Here is a 13786-nt window from a genome sequence, read left to right as displayed (position 1 = left end):
CGTTTGGAACTCCATTCTATGTCTGAACTGGGTGCAAAAACCTAAAAAAACATCACTATGGGGAGATAAGGTATGCACACCAGTGACTATGTAAGGGGAATACATGTAATAGCAGAAACTGCTGTGTGAATACTGACATGAAAAATTCAATAGCTATTTGTAAGAGTGAAGATGTGAAAAATGGAACCTGCATTACTGCCATGAACATATGAATCAAGAGAAATTTAGCTACTGAATTGATCAATGCAATAGAGCCCCAACACTACGCCAAAGTATTTCTCTACGTTGGGGTCCCTAGCTTGTGTGTGTCCTCTCATGCAGTTAAAAAACTTACCGTGTATGGGAAGCTGAGACCAAGGCTATATATACGATGTGGATTGGCAATAGGTGTGTATGGGGAGGGTTCACAAACGAAAAACTACTAACATTAAGGAATAACGTTTGGAACTCCATTCTATGTCTGAACTGGGTGCAAAAACCTAAAAAAACATCACTATGGGGAGATAAGGCATGCACACCAGTGACTATGTAAGGGGAATACATGAAATAACAGAAACTTGGCGTAGTGTTGGGGCTCTATTGCATTGATCAATTCAGTAGCTAAATTTCTCTTTATTCATATATTCATGGCAGTAATGCAGGTTCCATTTTTCACATTTCATTCTTACATATAGCTATTGAATTTTTCATGTCAGTATTCACACAGCAGTTTCTGCTATTACATGTATTCCCCTTACATAGTCACTGGTGTGCATACCTTATCTCCCCATAGTGATGTTTTTTTAGGTTTTTGCACCCAGTTCAGACATAGAATGGAGTTCCAAACGTTATTTCTTATTTGTTAGTAGTTTTTCGTTTGTGAACCCTCCCCATACACACCTATTGCCAATCCACATCGTATATATAGCCTGGGTCTCAGCTTCCCATACACGGTAAGTTTTTTAACTGCATGAGAGGACACACACAAGCTAGGGACCCCAACGTAGAGAAATACTTTGGCGTAGTGTTGGGGCTCTATTGCATTGATCAATTCAGTAGCTAAATTTCTCTTTATTCATATATTCATGGCAGTAATGCAGATTCCATTTTTCACATTTCATTCTTACATATAGCTATTGAATTTTTCATGTCAGTATTCACACAGCAGCTTCTGCTATTACATGTATTCCCCTTACATAGTCACTGGTGTGCATACCTTATCTCCCCATAGACAGGTTACAGACAGTCCTGTGGTGTCTGGCAATAGAAGGTCACAGCGTTTGGCTGTGCAAAATGCTCACTGACTTTCTAATATTGTTGCTGTCAGTATTCAGTGTACTAGGTATCACCTCTGCTGGGTTTTCATCCCTTTTCCTTTTAGGACCCTGCAGAGCTCCTCTTCCCTTGAGCTGCTAATCATCTGTATTTCCCCTTAAATACTCTCATTTTCCCTAGACTTGTGCTGGTGATATTCAGTTCCTTCACAAGCTCTGGATGCAAGCAGCCGGCTTGCACTCAGCTGTAGGATTGATGCTGCTCTTTGCTGAACTTCTTCCTAAGGCATCTGGAAATTAGTTGTTCATGTGCTTTTCCAATGTATGTTTTCCTGTGTCTTCTTTAGTATTTAGTGGGGTTGATAAAAGCTCATCCCACCCTATTCCTATCTAGGGCCCAGCTCTAAGGTCATCCTAGGGTCAGGTATCCAGCTCGGTGCATAGGTACGGAAACTATCTAGCGTGGTGAGGGACATCAGAGGCCAGTGGTTGGTTTGGTCAGGGGTAACCATTTCCCCCGTTTTTCCTAGACTCAAGGTTTCCCTTCCCTTTGTCTTTGCTGAACTTCTTCCTGAGGCATCTGGACATAAGTTGTTCATGTGCTTTCCTCTTGTGTGTACTCTCTGTGTCTTCTTTAGTGGGGTTGACGAAGCGCTCATCCCACCCATTCTCTATCAAGGTATCCAGCTCGGTGCATAGGTACAGAACCTATCTAGGGTGGTGAGGGACCCCAGGGACAAGCAGTAGGTTTGGTCAGGGGTCACCATCTCCCCCTTCCCTAGACCCAGGGTTTCCCTTCCCTTTCGCCGTTCGCTTGGCATTCCCACGTACCTAGCATCACAGTATGATGCTGGTGTGGATCCTTCTGTGTCTTCATGTAATCCCAGACAAATGGGATGATTTGAGATCAGGGCTCTTCGGGGGCCGGATTATCCCCTCCAGGACTTGATGATGTGAGATCAGGGCTCTTCGGGGGCCGGATCACCACCTCTAGGACTCCTCATTCTTGGTGACATTGGCTGGATGTTTGGGGTTGTTGTCGAGCTGCAGAATAAATTTGGAGCCGGGTAGACGCCCCTGGATGGTACGGTATGATGGAAAAGTATCTGCTTGTATTTCTCAGTATTGAGGACTCCATTAAACTCCATTAGTTGAAATATGGCCCTGACTTTGAGGACCCTCCAGCGCTCTTCATTGTTCCTGTGTAGATGATTATTATTACGTCGCTATCAAACCCTTCGGAGAACAGACTGCCTCTGTTACAGCCAAACAAATTTTGACTCATTGGTCCGGAACACCTGCTGTGAGGGACATATGAGCTCTACCCGTCGCACAAAAATAATAGGGCTTCCTAATAAAACTCAGAATGGGCCCCTCTCCCAGCATCCTTCTCGGTGACTTCTGCGCCACAGCCTTATACATGATGATGACGCTGATATTTTGTATGGTGGTAAGGTGTAACTAAAGCCAGAAAGTGCAGCCCTCATGTACGGCCAGGTAACTGTATAGTCCATAGGTACCTGTCCGCCCCGGTGATTGACAGCTGCCTGTTGCTATGGTGCCTGGATACCCTTGTGTCCATGAAACTGGAGCCGGCATCATATCATTACCTGGGGTCAGGTTCCATAAACGCTCTCTCCCCGTTTGCTATCCTACATAATGTTTGGCCCAGGTCACAGGGTCGGACAACTTAAAAGATTCTCCAAGGAGGAAAGTGAAGATTGGGTCAAGCACCAGATGAAATATTCACAATGGATCACTTAGCTTTATGTGTGCGGATCCCATGAAGAAGACTCACCTGAGGGATCCTATATCCGAGCACCAAAGGGATAAAAGGCGTGTGGTGTTACCGATATCACTGACATGTAGAATATTTCAGCAGATAAGCAGCACTTATATCTCTTCTTCTGGAGAAACCGGGTGACAACCAATATGGCGGCTATGGTTAGTTGTGATGTGACATTCGTGTATTCATTGCTCCTTCATACTGCACAACTGGGAACCACAGGGAAGAAATACGTTTTGCAGCGGCTGCAGTGTGCCGCCAACAATTTTTTTACCGCTAAGTCACACCCCTTACCCTGCCCAGTACTTTTTGTGCGCCCACACAATAGTGCCCCAGGAACACCCCTTGTTTTTTCACACAGTTTGATAACACATCTATGGCCCTAACATCTGACAATGCTCCTCCAGCCGGCATGATGCCCCCCACACAACAATGCCTCCACATTGACCCTCCTACACAGCCCCAAAGGTATATACCCCACACATGATGCCCCCACACACAACGACTCCACAGTGCCCCAAAGGGGTATCCCCCACATATGATGTCCCCACATGCAACAATGCCTCCACAGTGCCCCTCCCACACTGCCCCAAAGTTATCCCCCACAAATTATGTCACCACAGTACCCATACATGATGCCCCCTCTCACCTCTCATTGTGCCCCATTCATTATGATGCCCCCAAATAATGACGCTCACCCACACTCATCACTAGTCACGGGTACTGAGCCCCCGAGCATGGTAGTGCTCGCTCATCACTAGTTACAAGTACCGAGCGCCCGAGCATGGTAATGCCTGCTCATCACTAGTTACGAGTACCGAGCACCCAAATGTGGCGCCCCTGAGGCTTCAGACGCCACAGGGTATTGCATCTGATTTAAGGTGCAATACTCATCCCTGGTAAGGAAGAGGTTAACCCACTGATTTTCACTTACACAGCACACACAGCTCTGGTGCTTTCCCACAGAAACTGGGCTAAAGGTGGTCACCATAACAACAGGTTTTTCCCAGCCACTGGTGAGTCATCAGTAAGGTGGGGAAGCACAGGGGAAGTGAGAGAACACACAGTTTTTACTTCAGAATAGTCTGAGACTCAGAACAACACGGTCGCTGTGAAGAGTGCTTCAGAGCTTCCACAGTTAGGACCGGGCAGACTGGAAGGAGCAGGGGACGACAGTGGAAGAGCTGGTTACCGGTAACTCCTGTGGGGCGAAGGAGAAACACGGTTGCCAAGGGGAGAGCTTCATTACTCCCTTGGAATTGGTGCAGTGCAGGGTGCAGAGCTCTAGCGTGGAACATACTCTACGTTGGACCACCAGAATCTGTCGGACAGGGTGATTCCATGTCCCCCTGGCCACCACAAGATCCTGAAGAACAGTGGCACATAGGGTCCGGAGTCGTGATTACAGTCAGGCCCCACAGCAGATCCGCGCCACCTGCACACGGGACAGGAACTTTAACACTAAATAGGGGTCCCCAAGTACTTCAGATCACGGGGATCCACACTAAAAAGCGCAAGAAGGAAGGGCCCACAGACTACCGCAACGCTTCTGACCATTGACTTACCTGGGATCGTCTGGAGTCCATCGTAGCGGATACCGGTGGCTCCGGGCAGTCCACGAACTGTGAGTAAAAGACCTGGAACCGCAACTTTTGTGTCACTACTTCATTGCCGGCATTGTCGTCCTGCGCTTCAGCGCCAACGGCCACTGCTACTACCTCGTCATCCTCCTTGGGGCCTAGCTTCACCTGCGGGAAGCTGAACTATCCTAGCTGTGACACCATCCGCCCCAGAGGACAGCGACCACAGAAGCGGCTAATCCCTGGCCGCATACCGCAGGGGGCGTCATGAGACAACTACTACTCCCATTCATCCCTTTTTGTGGACACCTCGGGGTCACGAAACCGGGCAGGGCCACCCGTGACATCCCCTGACCCTTCATCGGCCCAGTGACAAGTATTCCCCCAGGCCCCGTGGGGTGCTCCACAAGCATGGTAGTGCTCATGTGGCGCCCTGGACTAGCCAGGTCGTCACAGGTAACATACATACACCCCCACCCCCATTAGACAGTAACATTAGCCAAACACAAAATCCTTGTTGCCTCCCTCCAGGGTCTGATGTCCACACCAGGTAGGGCGGAGCCAAGCGGTTGGCCCCACCCACCGAGGAGTTCACAGGCCTGGAGGCGGGAAAAAGTGAAACAACAGTGGAGGAGGTTGAAGTGAGAGGAGTGAAGTGGAGAGTGTCTGGGTTTGTGGCCCAGGCACTGACAACAAGGTTGGCAGACGGTGGTGGCCGTCTGCAGGAGTGGTGAATCAACGCGGAACCGTAGGACCGGGGACGGGCGGTGGCCCGCCGGTACCGACCGGGGAGCGAAGTGAAGCCAGCACACACAGGCAGGGCCATGGGACCCCGGCTAGGCTTGGAGTCGCCATCAACAGTCAAATCCGAGTGTGACAGGAACCCCAAGGGTTTCCTAACAGCCAAAGACCAGTTAGAAGGCAACCGTCCGCACCATGAGGGTATACAGCTACTGACTAAGGCTAGAGACCCAAGGGCCAGCGCCTGCGGGCAAACGGGCTCCTCCGGCATCCATACACCGGGGAGCGCACTACCGTTGGGGACGCATCGTAGTCAAACAGTACACAAAGGTGCAGGGAAAGACAGCCGCCATCACCTGTCCGGGGAGAGACACTGCAGCCGGCTGCGGGACCCGTCCATCCAGCCGTTTGGTTTACCGAGGACTTTGTGCATCTCTTACTGAGTGAGTACACCCGTGCCATCCGGCACCGCGCCGCGCTGTCCCTGCAACCCTGCACCTCACCAACCCTGCCTCCCCGTCACACCACCGGGCCCCGGGACCACCGCCCCTACCCACGGAGGGGGAAAACAACATCCCAGCTGCTCCCTACCATCTCTCCCGGGATCCCCGTCACCAGCAGCGGTGGTGCCCATCTTCACCACAACCCGTGGGTGGCGTCACGGACTAAATCCCCCAAAACCAACCACCCTTTTCACTCACGGGCGAGGAGCACTGCTCGAGTCCCTAGATCCGGCCCACCGCTCGAGCCACCGAGCAGCAGCAGCGCCGGACCCGAGCGTTAGCGAGCGCAGCGGCGGCGTCCTTCCCCCCCGGGACACTCACTCATCACTAGTTACGAGTACCGACCACCCAAGCATGGTAGTGCTTGCTCATCATTAGTTATGAGTACTGAGCACCCAAGCATGGTAGTGCTCGCTCATCATTAGTTATGAGTACTGAGCACCCGAGCATGGTAGTGCCCGCTCATCACTAGTTACGAGTACTGAGCACCCGAGCATGGTAGTGCCCGCTCATCACTAGTTACAAGTACAGAGCACCCGAGCATGGTAGAGCCCACTCATCACTAGTTACCAGTACTGAGCACCCGAGCATGGTAGTTCCCGCTCATCACCAGTTACGAGTACCAAGCACCTGAGCATGGTAGTGCCCGCTCATCACTAGTTACCAGTACTGAGCACCCGAGCATGGTAGTGTCCGCTCATCACTAGTTACGAGTACAGAGCACCCGAGCATGATAGTGCCAGCTCATCACTAGTTACAAGTTCTGAGCACCCGAGCATAGTAGTGCCCGCTCATCACTAGTAATGAGTACTGAGCAATTGAGCATGGTAGTGCCCGCTCATCACTAGTTATGAGTACTGACACCCGAGCATGGTAGTGCTTGATCATCACTAGTACTCTTTGATAGGTCATCCTTCAACTTACCTTGCCTCTTTTATACCAGGTATCTAACACAGGTGTGACACCCCTGGACTATCGGGTCGTCATAGGGTATTACACAATCTGCCCTTCCGTGCAGTATCCACCTCCTTCTTGGTTGTGTGTCACCAATTACATGGTGTTGCCTACATCAGCTGATTAAAGTCCTAAGGTACACTCTGCACCACACCCACCAGACACACCAGTGGACGGCCTGAGTGGAATAGGGTCGCTCACTTGGGGGGTTGGTAAGGGGAGGTGAGAAGTGTCAGAGAGTGGAGAGTAGAGTGCGGGAAGTGAAGGAGAGAGGAGGTCAGGAGTCGGGCTCCTTGGAGACACCTAGGTAGCAGATGGTGGTCTGGGCCTAGTAGGAGCTGGACCCCTGGTCGCAGGGGATCATGACAAGGGGCACGGAACTGTCGAAGAGGACAGCCGGCGGCCTTGTACCATCACCGGGCTGGGACCAGGGAATGACAGTGTATGTGGACCCTAGTTCAGGGAGTAGCTTCAGGCAACCTGACAATTTTCCCGACGAGAACGGAGCCTTCAAGATCCGCTCTCCTCCCGCTCCAAAATTGGGGTACTAGCGCAACGAGGGGGATAGGACTTTCCACAAAAACGGTCCAGAAAATCCCAAGCGTGAACCCTGAGAGCAAGCTCCCACAGTTAGCCATAGTGGGGAGCGGGACCCGACTAGTTCCATACTACCGGGACCAACAGAGAAGTGAACTTAGTGCCAGGAAGAAGGTCACGGATCACCAGGCAACACCATTGGGGACGGGACCCGAACTAAGCTCCTCTCAGCAGCAGCGGTATCCAGAACTTTGGTTTATCCAGTTGTCGGTGTCAGTTTACTGGACTGAGAGAGTACGCAAGTGACCCCCTTTGCACCCAACGGCACTCTCCAAACACCATCACCGAGTCCCGGGGCATTCCCCTACCCCTGGAGGGGTTCCAACACCTAGCTGCTCCACTCCATCGCCCCCGGGTACTCCCAAATGCAGTGGTGGTACTCCAATTACCACACACCACGGGTGGCTTCACAAACTCTAAACACCATCCCCTGTAAATACCCCCTTCATGTGAGTGGCCGCACGACCCCCGGGTCCGGAGACCTCTCGAGCCACAGCGGATCCGGATCTGAGCAGCCCGCCTGCTGGCACGGGGGCGGCACACAGGCATCTAGTGTTCTTTGTATCAGCTGAGAGCCCAGTAACCAGATCCCCAGTCCAAGCTGTACAAAAAACCTTTAAGGGAGTTGTCAATTTGTTTGGTAGAAGGGTTCCCACAAAAAAAGATGACAAAACCTGATATTCAACTTTTTTACAGCACCACCACAGGATAAATGAAGCATTACATGATGACCGATTGAACTCAGTGTACACTTTGTATGTAATGTACAGCTGGGCTCCAACTGAGTTAACAGAGTGCTGTCCCTCATAAAAAAGCTTTATCAGAGTCCCCTTAGGTTTCCCCTCCATTAAATATCAAATGTATTTTATGTCTCCTGTCCTCTGCACTAAATGGCGATATAGCTGAGAAGATTCCCTCTGCAGCAGTAGTAAAAAACCCTGAAAACTATACTGTTAGCTGCCAGAGGGGGCAGGAGATTGATTTTGTCCAGAGCAAGCTTAGAGCAGGAAAGGATAGTGGCAACATTATATATATATATATGAATACTACTTGTAGGCACTGTATATAAAAATATATATATATATATATATATATATATATATATATAAATATGTATATGTGTGTTTGTGTGTATATATATATATATATATATATATATATATATATATGCACATATATATATTGTGAGACTGTGACCGGGGTTATCTATGACGGCCGGTATGTCTCGCCCCGGTTGTGCTTACTCCATGATAGAAAGTAAATCCACTCTAGGGTTAATGCTGTTTTCCTACAGGCTGAAGGAAGGGTTAAATGGAAACAGGAACAAGGGCAGGTGTGCCGGGTGTGAGGGAGTGAACAGAACTCCCTGAGCTCTCTGCTGGAGAGGCACATGTATATTGTTGTGGACTTTTGTTTGGACATTAAACCGTGTGCTGTGAACCTTAATGCCTGGATCCCGTGTCTTCTGCTGCGCAGCCGACCACGCTACCTCACATATGGTGGAGAATGCGGGCATGCCAGCCGGTGAGGTGTAGCATCCATCCCTGGTGACCCAGTAGCACATGTCCTGGATTCGAGCGGCTATACTACAGCCCAAACCCGGTGACGCCATGGAGGATATACTAAAGCAGCTGGCTCAGGCTAATGCACAGCAACAACAGGCTAATGCACAGCTACAAGAGGCTAATGCACAGCAGCAACAGACCAATGCACACCTGCTCCGGGCGTTGGAACGTCAGCAGCAATCCTTGCAAGAGCAGGACAAAAGGCACCAAGAACAGCTGGTTCAGGCCAATGCACGTCAGCAGCAAGCCTTGCAATTGCAGGAACAAAGACATCAAGAACAGATGGTTCTCCTGGCCAAGTCGATCCATGCCGGACCGGCAGCAACAACCCGGGACCGGGTGACGACGGCAGCGTCCGGAAAGCGGTGAGACAAGCGTTGCAAAAGATGACCCCGGGGGATGATGTGGAAGCGTTCCTGGTGGTGTTTGAGCGGGTGGCCGAGCGGGAAAAGCTGCCGACCCCCCAGTGGGCTGAGGTATTGTCGCCCTATCTGACGGGGGAACCCCAAAAAGCGTACCTGGACCTCTGTACCGAGGACGCCATTGACTATGTGACCCTGAAAGCCGAAATACTGGCTCGGTTGGGGGTGAATACCTATGTACGGGCTCAGCGGGTAAATCAGTGGTTCTATGAGGAAGCCAAACCCGTACGCTCCCAGGCCTATGACTTGTTGCATCTTGTAAAAAAGTGGTTGCAGCCTGACACTCTGAGCCCGGCGCAAATGGTGGAAAGGGTAGTAGTGGATCGTTTTGTGCGCACTTTAACCGCCACCGTTCAACGGTGGGTAGGACAGGGTGACCCGAGTACCCTGGACCAATTAGTGTCCCTGGTAGAGCGGCATGTGGCTACGCAGGACTTGATACGGGACACTGAGACTTTGCGTACCGCCCGTCGGTCCGGCCCCTCCAAGCCTAGGGCCAAGGACCCACCGCTGACAACGGTGCAGGAGTCCCCTACCGTCCCGTCTGAGGCCGCGGCCGCCATTCCTGAGGTCCGGAAGGTTCTGTACCCTAAACGACAACCCGTCAAGGGGGTTTCCGTCCCCATTAGATGTTGGCGGTGCCAGCGGGTGGGACATATGGAAGCCCAGTGTCCACTCACCACGGAGCCCATGGATTGTGGGGTTACCCGGCGGGGTTCAATGTATGCTCAGGTGGTGTGTACCGCTGACCTGGTCTCCCCAGAGACGGAGCCCCACTTGTGCCAAATACAGGTGAATGGATGTCCGGTTACAGGATTGTTGGATTCCGGAAGCTTAGTGACCCTTGTGCGATCCACCTTGAGGGCTAAGTAAAGGCCACAGGACGTACCGTGGGGGTGGTTTGCATACATGGGGACCGCCGAGACTATCCCACAGGGATTGTCACCATCACAGCACCTTGCGGTCAGGTGCAACATGAGGTGGGACTTCTTAACACTCTTCCCTATGACGTGATCCTAGGAAGGGATCTGCCCTATTTTTGGACTTTATGGAAGGGACCCCCTAAGTCTCCTCAGATATTGGTCAGTCCGGGACCTGAGCCCTACAATCCTGAATCCGGGACACCTGCCGTAGGGGTCCCCATGATAGGGACAGAATGTGAACCCGATAGGTCACCCCTAGAGGTATTGGCAGGAGAGGCTGAGACGGTCGAACCCATCCCGGAGTTGGAGGCGTCCCCGGATACGTTCGGGACTGCCCAACTCCAGGACCCTACATTAATACATGCCCGGAGTCGGGTGACAGTAATTGACGGGGTGGCACAGCTGCCCGGTGCCCAGGTAAGGTACCCCCATTTTGCTCTTAAGCAGGATTTACTCTACCGGGTAGATGAAATACGGGGCGTGGGGGTAGAGCAGTTGGTGGTGCCCCAGCCGCATCGCCGGCGGGTCCTCGACTTGGCTCATAAACACCTGATGAGTGGCCACCTAGGGGTCAAGAAAACGCAGGAGCGAATATTGCAAAGGTTCTATTGGCCCGGAGTCTTTGGGGAGGTAAAACGGTTCTGCGAAACCTGCCCGGAGTGTCAGCTTACCGCACCCCTGACCCATTTTCGCAGTCCGTTGGTACCGTTACCCATTATAGAAGTCCCTTTTGAACGGATAGGGATGGATCTGGTGGGGCCCCTCGTAAAGTCCGCTCGAGGGCGCCAACACATCCTAGTGATCGTTGACTATGTCACCCGGTATCCCGAGGCGATACCTCTCAGACATACTGCAGCAAAGCTCATAGCTCAGGAGTTGTTTGCTGTGTTCTGCCGGGTGGGGTTGCCCAAGGAGATCCTTACGGATCAGGGGACCCCATTCATGTCTAAAGTGACCAAAGAGCTATGCCGGCTACTCCAGATCAAGCAGTTGCGTACGTCTGTGTATCATCCTCAAACGGACGGTTTAGTCGAGCGTTTCAATAAAACCCTGAAAACCATGCTAAAAAGGGTGATTTCAAAAGACGGGAAAGACTGGGATATGATGCTTCCCTATTTGATGTTTGCCATCCGTGAGGTGCTACAGGCATCCACGGGGTTTTCGCCTTTTGAGTTGTTATACGGGCGACATCCCCGGGGATTGTTGGACCTGGCAAAGGAAACATGGGAGCAGGAGCCCACCCCCCATAAAAGTGTGATTGAACACATTTTGGGTATGCAGAACCGCATAAGCGCGGTCATGCCAATTGTGAAGGAACATTTACAGGAGGCTCAGGCCGCGCAAAGAGGCCGCTACAATAGACAAGCCACCGTGTGGACCTTTACACCCGGGGATCGGGTGTTGGTATTAATCCCCACGGCGGAGAGTAAATTCCTGGCTCAGTGGCAAGGCCCCTACGAGATAAAGGAAAGAGTCGGGGTGGTTAACTATAAAGTATTGCAGCCCGGTAGGCGGAAACCTGAACAAATATACCATGTCAACCTATTAAAACCTTGGCAGGAACGGGAAAGCCTGATGGCTGGTTTTTCCCCATCTCCCTCCTCTTCGGGTCGTTCACATCCGGCTCCAGCGACCTCCGGAGAGGACGAACCGGAAGTAAGGATTGGAGAAGCCCTCACCAAGACTCAGAGGCGAGAGGCCAGACGGTTGGTTCAGCAGAACCCCGATGTCTTCTCCGAGCTGCCCGGTAGGACCAGTCTGATACGACATGATATTGTCACCGAGCCCCACCTGAAGGTACGCCTGAAGTCATACCGGGTACCGGAGGCTCGACGACAAGCCATATCGGAGGAAGTAAAGACAATGTTACGCCTGGGGGTCATCGAAAAATCCCGGAGTGAATGGGCTAGTCCGATTGTCCTAATACCAAAACCCGATGGCTCCTTAAGGTTCTGCAATGACTTTAGGAGATTGAACGAAATATCCAAGTTCGATCTCTACCCCATGACCCGGGTGGATGAGCTGATTGATAGGCTGGGACAGGCGCGATATTTTACCACGCTCGACCTGACCAAGGGGTACTGGCAGGTGCCACTGACGGAGTCCGCCAAGGAGAAAACCGCTTTTGTTACGCCGGAGGGTCTCTTCCACTATGTTGTCTTGCCTTTTGGGTTACATGGCGCTCCGGCCACGTTCCAGAGGTTGATGGACTTAGTGCTGGAACCCCACCAGGCGTATGCATCAGCGTACCTTGATGACATCATTATTTACAGCTCCGATTGGCAGACCCACTTGGAACAGGTACAAGCGGTGGTGGACGCGCTTCGAACAGCCGGATTGACAGCCAATCCCAAGAAATGTGCGTTGGGACTCACGGAAGCCCACTACTTGGGCTACGTGATAGGCCAAGGAGTGATTAAGCCCCAAATTAACAAGGTTGAGGCGATCCAGAAGTGGCCTAGACCCCTGACCACGAAGCAGGTTAGGGCCTTCCTGGGTATCGTGGGGTACTACAGGAGGTTTGTAAAGGATTTTGCGGGACTATCAGCCCCCTTGACGGACCTTCTCAAAGGCAAGAAGTCCGTCATGGTGCGCTGGACTCCGCAGGCCGAGGACTCCTTCCGGGCCCTGAAGGGGGTCCTGTGCGGACAGCCCGTTCTTGTACACCCTGATTTCCGGAAGGAGTTCATAGTACAGACTGACGCCTCAGAGGTCGGCCTGGGGGCAGTGCTGTCTCAGGTGGTTCAGGGGGAGGAACACCCCGTCACCTTCTTAAGTAGGAAGCTCACCCCTCCCGAGCGGAATTATAGCGTAGTGGAGAAGGAGTGCCTGGCGATCAAGTGGGCCTTGGAGTCCCTACGCTATTACCTGCTGGGACAGCAGTTTCGCTTGGTGACGGATCACTCTCCACTGGTCTGGATGAGGTCCGCCAAGGAACGGAATGCCCGGGTTACCCGGTGGTTCCTTTCTCTGCAGAACTTCCGGTTTACGGTTGAACATAGGGCCGGTGGGTTGCAGGGCAACGCCGATGCCTTGTCCCGCGGCCCGTGTTTGATGGCGGGAGTTCAACCCCGCACGCTTGAACTGAGGGGGGGGGTATGTGAGACTGTGACCGGGGTTATCTATGACGGCCGGTATGTCTCGCCCCGGTTGTGCTCACTCCATGATAGAAAGTAAATCCACTCTAGGGTTAATGCTGTTTTCCTACAGGCTGAAGGAAGGGTTAAATGGAAACAGGAACAAGGGCAGGTGTGCCGGGTGTGAGGGAGTGAACAGAACTCCCTGAGCTCTCTGCTGGAGAGGCACATGTATATTGTTGTGGACTTTTGTTTGGACATTAAACCGTGTGCTGTGAACCTTAATGCCTGGATCCCGTGTCTTCTGCTGCGCAGCCGACCACGCTACCTCACAATATATATATATAAATATATATATATATATATATATATATATATATATTAT

This window comes from Anomaloglossus baeobatrachus, chromosome 9, assembly GCF_048569485.1.
Source record: "Anomaloglossus baeobatrachus isolate aAnoBae1 chromosome 9, aAnoBae1.hap1, whole genome shotgun sequence".
Classification (NCBI taxonomy): domain Eukaryota; kingdom Metazoa; phylum Chordata; class Amphibia; order Anura; family Aromobatidae; genus Anomaloglossus; species Anomaloglossus baeobatrachus.
Note: the sequence above shows the minus strand (reverse complement) of the source record.